Source organism: Orycteropus afer, unplaced genomic scaffold, assembly GCF_000298275.1.
Source record: "Orycteropus afer afer isolate SDZICR_OR568_19922 unplaced genomic scaffold, OryAfe1.0 scaffold00169, whole genome shotgun sequence".
In the NCBI taxonomy this organism is placed as follows: Eukaryota; Metazoa; Chordata; class Mammalia; order Tubulidentata; family Orycteropodidae; genus Orycteropus; species Orycteropus afer.
In genome coordinates this window covers 407,425-415,944 of record NW_006921756.1, presented here as the reverse complement: position 1 = coordinate 415,944, position 8,520 = coordinate 407,425, and the positions used below count along the sequence as shown (strand labels likewise).

Below are 8,520 nucleotides of genomic sequence, written 5' to 3'. Positions count from 1 at the left end.
ATTGATGCTTTTGAGTTGTGGTGTTGGTGAAGAATGCTGACAGTACCATGGGCTGCTAAAAGAACTAACAAATCAGTCCTAGAGAAAGTGCAGCTGTAATGCTCCTTGGAAGCGAGAATGGCCAGACTTCATCTCACCTACTTTGGTCATGTTATCAGAAGGGACCACTCCCTGGAGAAGGATGTCATGCTTGGTAAGGTGGAGGGTTGACGAAAGAGGGGAAGGTCCTCCACAAGATGGATTGATACAGTGGCTGCAGCGATGGGCTCAAGTATAGCAAGGAACGTGGAGCTGGCACGGGACCGGGTGGTGTTTCGTTCTGCTGTGCATAGGGTCGCTATGAGTCGGAGACAACTTGATGGCACCTAACAGCAACAACAACAACAAAAGAAAATGAAAATTGCCCTTAATCTTAGTACTTGAAGATAAAGTTAGAATTAACATTTTGAGATATTTCCTGCCAGTCTTTTTTATTTCAACACTTCTTTTCTTCATCCTTTTCACTGTGAACTACACTGACAAATGTGTGGGGAAAATTGATTTTAACTAACTTTTATTCCATTGCAGAAAAATGTTTAATGGAAACAATTTAATATAATGGTTTAAAATAAAGTCTGCATATGCTAGATCAAACTGTCTGGATTCAAATGCTGGATCTTGGGAAAGTTACTTAACCATTCTGAGCCTTAGCTTTCTCATTTATAAGATGGGAGTAATGATAGTAAGTATCTCATAGAATTTTGTTGAGGATTAATTAAGTTATTACATGTAAAGCACTTAGAATAATACCTGGCTTGTGGTAAATGCTCAATAAATGTTAGTTATTACAGTGAAACTTACGAGAGCCCAAACTTGATGGGACTGCCTTGTTTGTCTAGATCTTGCAAGTGTTCTGCCATTGACAGGATGCAGTCTTAACCACTTTTCTCTTACTCTTTATTAGTGGAAAATATTTGTGTTTTTCTTTTCTGACAGGTTTCTACCTTACACAGGTTCCAGCTTTCACAGGTTTTACTACGTTAGTTTCTTTTTCCCCCAGACAGTTCTTTAAATGGCTCCTTGCGACCTAACTCTTATTCATTCATTCATTCACCAAACATTTGTTGTCTGCTGCTATTGTTAGTACATTCAAAGGTTTTTGCTAGAGTAACACTGCCAAATGGAACTTCTGCAATGATGAGAGTGTTCTGTATTGATACTATCATTAGTGAAATGTGGCTAAACATTAAAATGTGGTTAGTGAGACCAAGGAACTGAACTTAAAATTTTACTTAATTTTAGCTAATTAAAAAAGCCAGAGCTAGCAGCTACTGTATTGGACAGAGCAGGGTTAGACTCGGTGTGGTAGTTACATTTGCGTATCAACTTGGCTGGGTCTGGTTGAGTGGCTGGGCAGCTGGATGTAGTATTCTCCATGATGAGACTGGTAATCAACTCCATGGTGGAATCTACTGTGAGCAGCTGAGTAGCTGCTTTAGGGATGTGGTCTGCTTCCTGTATATAAGGAGAAGCCTGGCGAATGGTCTCCAGCTTATGGCATGCTTGAATCCTGCGTGTAGCCATGTCGTTGTTCAGCAGCCTGCCATGCTCTGCCGACCTTGGGACTTTCAGTGGATTTGAATGAATGGTCTCCCATGTAGTTTGGTAACATTGGGCCTGTGCCATTTTATTTGTTGAACTTGGGCTTGTTAGCCTCAGCAACCGGTAGCTGCCTGAGTGAAGAGATGCCTCTAGCTTCAGTGGGCTGGGAGCAAGTGGCAGAGCTGAAGTCCAAGGTTGAGGGGCTTTCACCCAGATGGCACTTTGAACTTGGACTTCTAGCCTCCCGAGAATAAACTCCTGTTTGTTCAAGCCATCCCATTTGTGGTATATTCTTGTCAGAGCGGCACTATGTAACCAGAACACTCTGCCTACATTTTTGCCCTTAGTTCACATTGTTCCAGCCTAGAAACATGTGCTGTTGTGATGATATCAGTGTTACTATTCCAATTCCAGTGTCTCATTGACCTACTCTCTTAGCTCATCTCCTTAAGATTCCAATGAAGATACAAAGCCTAAAAGTAAGCGTTTCTTGTCTTGTAATTGCTTAGGAATGCCACTCTCCTCACTTTTTAATTTAATTTACAAAAAGCAATATTCTTGCTTTAAACTAAGATTTTTAATGTATAGAAAGTAGCATTATATTTATCACGATCTTCACTACAAGCCAACAGGTGAGAAAATGTATATAAAGACTCTGGCACAGGATCTGGTATACTGTAAGCATATAATACATGGAGATTATTATAATTATTGTGTTAACTCTGGTGGGTTTACACACCGCTGGTAACTGCTTTTGTTCTGCATAGGCCATCTGTCTTAAATAGACTGCTGTTTGAAAGCCTAGAAGTAGAGTCCTTTTAAAAGAAGCTTTCTAATTATTTACGTCTTTCATGTTTTTGTGTTTTGACTTTCATTGTATATTTTGAATACAGCAAAAGGAAATTACCCTAACCAGTGGCCTAGAGCAAGCAGAATCCTCTTGGCTTTTGTTATTCAGACTAGTACTGTAGCAATAAAAGTACTTATACGTCCCTCCCTGCTCACCCACCAGGTGCCGTGGAGTCGGTGCCGACTCCTGGCTACCCCATATGTGTCAGAGTAGAACTGTGTTCCTAGCACTTTTAAATGTCAGACTAAGCATGACCATATTCCATTCTTGAAGTTGTCAGTTTTTTTAAATTTCTTAAATGCTTTTCTAGTTGTCTTACTGTTTTACTGTTAACACTTTACTTATAATTTGAATTTTTTGTTACTATTTGTAACAAAAAATAGAACAATCCGGGTGGTGTTTTGTTCTGCTGTGCATAGGGTCACTATAAGTTGGAGAGCACGCCATAGCACTTAACAACAATAACAACATTTGTTAGTATGGGAGCTCTGGTGGTTTAGTGCCTAAGGCATTTGACTGCTAACCAGAAGGCTGGCGGTTCAAACCCATCAGCCACTCCTCGGAAGGAAGGTTGGGCAATTTACTTCTGTAGTGATGCTGCTGCAGAAACCCAAGGAGGGTTCGCTATGAGTTGGATCTGATTCCATGGCAGTACGTTGCATTGCATTATTTATTAGTATGGCTCTTAGCCTGGTTTCAAGCTATAAATACTATAAACTCTCTTTTATAGGTACAAAAGTTAAGGCAGAAGTATGAACCATAATTTTTCTCAAATTGAGATTGTTAGTTCCAAATTGGGAGGAATCCATCTATTTGGAACCCTAGGATTTTCATAGGCTTATCTCCTCAGGGACTGGCCCTAAGAGGAAGGTGCTGAGCGGATGAGGCTTTTGGCCCCCTACTGTCTTTCATTCAACCGCAACAGCTCCTTTTTTATGTTTTATATTGGAGTTCTAGTAAAAATGTTAAAGAAAGGATTTTCCTCTAAAAAAATGAAAAGTGGAAAATAACTCCATTAGTTATTTGTAAAGTATATTTAGGAAAGAAAGCTATCTGCATGACCTACCAGATAGATGGTATTCATCTTATCCTCTTAGCATGCTTTGGTCTTCTGCTGCCAGGGCTATTGTGTGCTTAACAGAAGTGATCGAGCTGACCTTTTGCAGTTTTATTTCTCTATTTTCCTTGACCTCAACCTTCCACTTCCCCTTTTCCTTTTATCTCTCTCCCTCCTAAAATTTCTAGCTGGAAAGAAGAGTAAAAGCCTAGTAAGTCGTAGAAGCAATAGGTGTGTATATTTTGTTTGTCTATTCTTTTTTACATAGCACAGTTAAGATTGGTTGTTTTATCATCAGTTGCTCTAAGTTACCAGGTTTGTGGGTTTTTTTTTCAAAAAAAAAAAAGGAACAATAAAATACTTTGTTGAGTGTGGGGACTGATTGTTTGGGCCTCTTGTGAATCAGGTTGTTTATGCCAGGAAGTCTTGTGCTCAAGATCTGTAACCCAATTCCATGCTCACTTTCACTCCCTAATGGCCTTTCTGAGGACCTGTACTGGGATTTATTCTTTTAACTCTTTGTTCTCTTTTTTTAAAAAAGTTTTATTGTGGTGAAAACACAGACAACAAGACATTCACCAACATAACTTCTTCATTTACAGTTCAAGGACATTGATGACATTTTTCATTATTGCTATCCTTTCCCAATATATGCCATCACCATTAGCATAAGCTCAATGCCTCGCAAACTAAAGCTTCCCCTTTTCCCTCTTCTCTCCTACCCCTGGTAACCACTAATAATCTTTGGTGTATATATATGTATATGTATATATAGTTTTGTTTTTTTTTTAACCTATCTAGGAATTTAGGGAGCTTTGGTGGCATAGTGCTTAAGGCATTTTGACTGCTAAACAGAAGGCTGGTGGTTCAAACCCACCAGCCACTCCTCAGAAGGAAGGTTGGGCAATCTACTTCTGTAGAGATAATGTCTTGGAGACCCAAGGAGGAGTCACTATGAGTCAAATTGACTGGACAGCAGTGAATTTGGTTTGTTTTTTTAATCTAGGAATTTAGCCTCCTCTCCCCTCCCATCCCTGGTAACCAACAAAGAAACTTTCCTTCTATGTATAAACCTTTCTTGACTTTTTTCAGTAGTGGACTAACACAATATCTGTCCTTCCATGATTGACTTATTTCACTCAGTATAATGTCCTCCAAGTTCATCCATGTTATGTGGTGTTTTGCAGATTCTACATTCTGTAGAGTTACATAGGATTCCATTCTGTGTATATACCACAGTTTCTTTATCCATTCCTTAGTTGATGGGTGCTTAAGTTGTTTCCATCTCTTTGCTATTGTGAATAGTGCTGTGATGAACATGAGTGTGCATATATCTTTTTGTTTCCTGTCTCTCGCTTCTTTAGGATATATGCCTAGTAAAGGGATGGCTAGATCAAATTTCTATTTACAGCTTTTTAAGGAATCACCATGCCTATTTCCACAGTGGTTGTATCATTTTACAGTCCCACCAGCAGTGTATGAAAGTCCCAATCTCTCTACATCCTTACCAGCATTTGTTATTTTCTGTTTTGTTAAACTTTGCTATTCATCCTGGGGTGAGATGGTATCTTACGGTTGTTTTGATTTCCATCTTTTTCATGGCTAATGATAACGAAAATTTCTTCATGTGTTTGTTGGCTATCTGAATATCTTCTTTGGTGAAGTGTTTGTTCATATCTTCTGCCCATTGTTTAATTGGATTGTTTGTCTTTTTGATGGTGAGGTGCTGGAGTTTTCTGTAGATTTTAGAGATAAGTCCTTTGTCCAGTATGTCATAGCTGAATATTTTTTCCCATTCTGTAGGTTCTCTTTTGACTCTTTTGGAGAAGTCTATTCATGCACATAAGAATTTAATTTTTAGAAGGTCCCACCCAATCATCTAGTTTATTTTCTGCTGTTTGCGCATCTTGGGTTATGCGTGATAGTCTATTTATGCCGTAAATTGTTGTTGTTGTTGTTATGTGCTGTCAAGTTGGACCCAAATCATAGTGACCCCTCCCCTAAATTTGCCCCTATTTTTATTTTGATGTACTTTATAGTTTTAAGTTTCACATTTAAGTCTTTAATCCATTTGGAATTTGTTTTTTTGTATGGTATGAGATACGGTTTTGTTTTGTTTTTTAAATTGTTCTTTGGGTACCAGTTACATAGCAAACTTGTTTTACTTTCAACAGTTCATGCATATCTGGTCTCATGGCCCTGATTACCATCCCCAACCATAAGAAACTCTCCTCCTGTCTCCTCCCTGTGACCACCCCCTGCCTGTGCCCTTCTCATCCATGCATTTCTGTCTGTCCAGCCTTCCATCTATGTGAATGCTACCCCTCTGGTATCCCATGCCTGCTTGATCCAGGGGGTGCATCTCCCTAGAGTAAGTGGGTGCATTGATCTGGGGTAGGTGTTCAGTATGTAGGTCTTTCTGTTGTTGGGCTGAGAACCAGTCACACATGAGTCCATTTCCAGGCCATAGTCTAGACGGTTCCACCAGTGTCCATCTGACCAGCAATTCTGGTCATTTTTGTGTTTTTGAATTTTATTCCAGCTTTTTCCTCCCACTCTATCCAGGTTCTCCAGGTTTGATCCCTTTCTGTGAGGTAGGTATTGGTAGCCGGGCACCATTTAGTTCTTCTGTCTCAGGTCGTGGAGGCTGAGGTTCTCATGCTTTATCTTATCTTTGGACTAATTCTAGATGACCTTGATTTTCTTCACTCTTCTTTGCTCCATCCAAGAGAAGACCAGTAGTTGCATCTTAGATGGTCGCTTGGAAGCTTTTAAGACCCCAGTCGCTACTCACCATTTTAGGTTGTAGAACAAAATTTTTATAAACTCTGTGTGCCAACTGAACATGATGTCCCCAGAGACTACAGTCTCGACCCCCTAGGCCTAGTGATTCTCTCTCACAAGATGCTTGGTTATCTGTGCTAAGTTACTCCTCTCCTGTCTTCTGTTGCTTCTGTTATGTATGTAGCTAATTTTGTAGCACAAGTGTATATGTAAGATTATCTTCAGCCAAATCTATCCTTGGTCTGGGGTGTATTCTTGTTCACCTACCCCACCTGCTCTTCTCACCTGTCTGTGCATTAATCTGTAGCCTGGTATTTGGTGCTAGTGATACTGCAGTGTTGTGCCTGTAATAGTGTTTGCCTCTGTTGTCTATATCTTTTGTGTGCATTTTGGTGTCTTTCCTTTCCCCAGTGTCACCATGCTGGTTACAGACTCTTTTCATACATTCTTTCCCTCACCCAAATCAACATGTCACCCCAAATAGTCTGAGATTTTCCCTCTCCTTCCCTCCCGTCCCTGGTAACCAACAAAGTGAGTTTCCTCCCCTGAATACACTTTCTGTGACTTTTTACAAAAAATACAAAATTTGTCCTTCTGTGATTGACTTATTTCACTCAGCATAGTGTCCTCTAAATTCATCCAGGTTGTGAGATGATTCATGTAGTCTTCATTGTTCTTTTATCTTGCATAGTATTCCATTGTATAAATGTACCATAGTTTGGTTATCCAATCATCTGTTGATGGGCATTTAGGATGTTTCCATTTCTTTGCTGTAGTGAATTGTGCTGTAGTGAACATGGGTGTGCATATGTTTGTTCATGTCCTGTCTCTCACCCCTTTAAGATATATTCCTAGTAACGGAATTGCTGGATCAAATGGTATTTCTATTTTCAGTTTTTTAAGAAAATACCATGCTATTGTGCACAATGGTTGTACCATTTTGCAGTCTCACTGGCAGTATATGAGAGTTCTAATCTCTCCATATCTTGCCAGCATGTGTTATTTTCTGTCTTGTTGAACTTTGCTATTATTGCTGGGGTGAGATGATATCTCATTGTTTTGATTTGCATCTCTCTAATGTCTAATAAAGGAGCTCTGGTGGCGTAGTGCCTAAGGCATTTGACTGCTAACCAGAAGGCTGGAGGTACAAACCTACCAGCCACCTCTCAGAAGAAAGGTTGAGCAATCTACTCCTGTAGTGATATTGCCTCGTATGATAGTTGGAGCTGTGTGTCAACTTGGCTGGACCATAATTCTGTGTGGTTTAAGCAATTGTGATGTGGGTTGTTCTAACGATGGGGTCAAATGTATATGTTTTGAGCAGCCAATCGTTGAAAGGGAGTTTCCTTAGGGGTGTGTCCTGCTTCCAGTATATTTATGGACATCCTAGGAAAAGAGACATTCTTCTGTCTTGGTATTGACTCTGTCTTGGATTGGTATTCTGTTGTGCTGTCTACAACTGTCTGTGAACAAACAATCCACCATTTAGCCTGGAGATCTTGGATTTGTCATTTGTTAGCATCAACAGCCAGTATACTGCCTGCCAACCTTGAACTCCTCAACCCCTGCAGCTGCATGAGTTGGAAAAAGCCTCCAGCTTGACATTTGATCCAAGAACTTTGGACTTGCCCGCTTCTCTAAGTGTGTGAGCCATTTTCCTAAAATAAATTTCTCTTTCTCTCTCTCTCTGTAAGCTTTACTGGTTTTGTTTCTGTAGAGGACCCAGTCTAACACACCTCGGAAACTCAAGAAGGGGTCGTTATGTGTCGGATCTGACTCAACGGCAGTGAGTTTGGTTTTTTGGTTAATGGCTAATGATCGTGAGCATTTCTGCGTGTGTTTATTGGCCACCTATATATCTTCTTTAGTGAAGTGTCTTTTAGTGAAGACACTTTTTTGCCCATTTTTGAATTGAGTTTTTGGTCTTTTTGGTGTTGAGGTGCTGAAGTTTTCTATAAATTTTGGAGATGAATCCCTTGTCAGATATGTCATAGCCAAATATTTTTTTCTCAGTCTGTAGATTCTCTTTTTACCCTTTTGCAGAAGTCTTTAGATGCACATAAGAATTTAATTTTTAGAAGGTCTCAGTCGTCTAGTTTCTCTTCCACTGCTGTGCATTTTGGGTTATGCTTGATAGTCTATTTATGCCATAAATTAGGGTTTGCCCTATTTTATCTTTGATGAGCTTTATAGTTTTGGGTTTTACATGTAAGTCTTTGATCCAGCTTGAGTTTGTTTTTGTGTATGG

At 39.7% G+C, this 8,520-nt stretch overlaps 1 protein-coding gene across 1 annotated transcript in view; it reads left to right on the top strand.

The window, feature by feature from the left end:
- Positions 1 to 8,520, top strand: part of TESK2 (testis associated actin remodelling kinase 2) — a 251,454-nt gene that overhangs the window by 85,378 nt on the left and 157,556 nt on the right. The gene's annotated exons all lie outside the window — the stretch shown is intronic.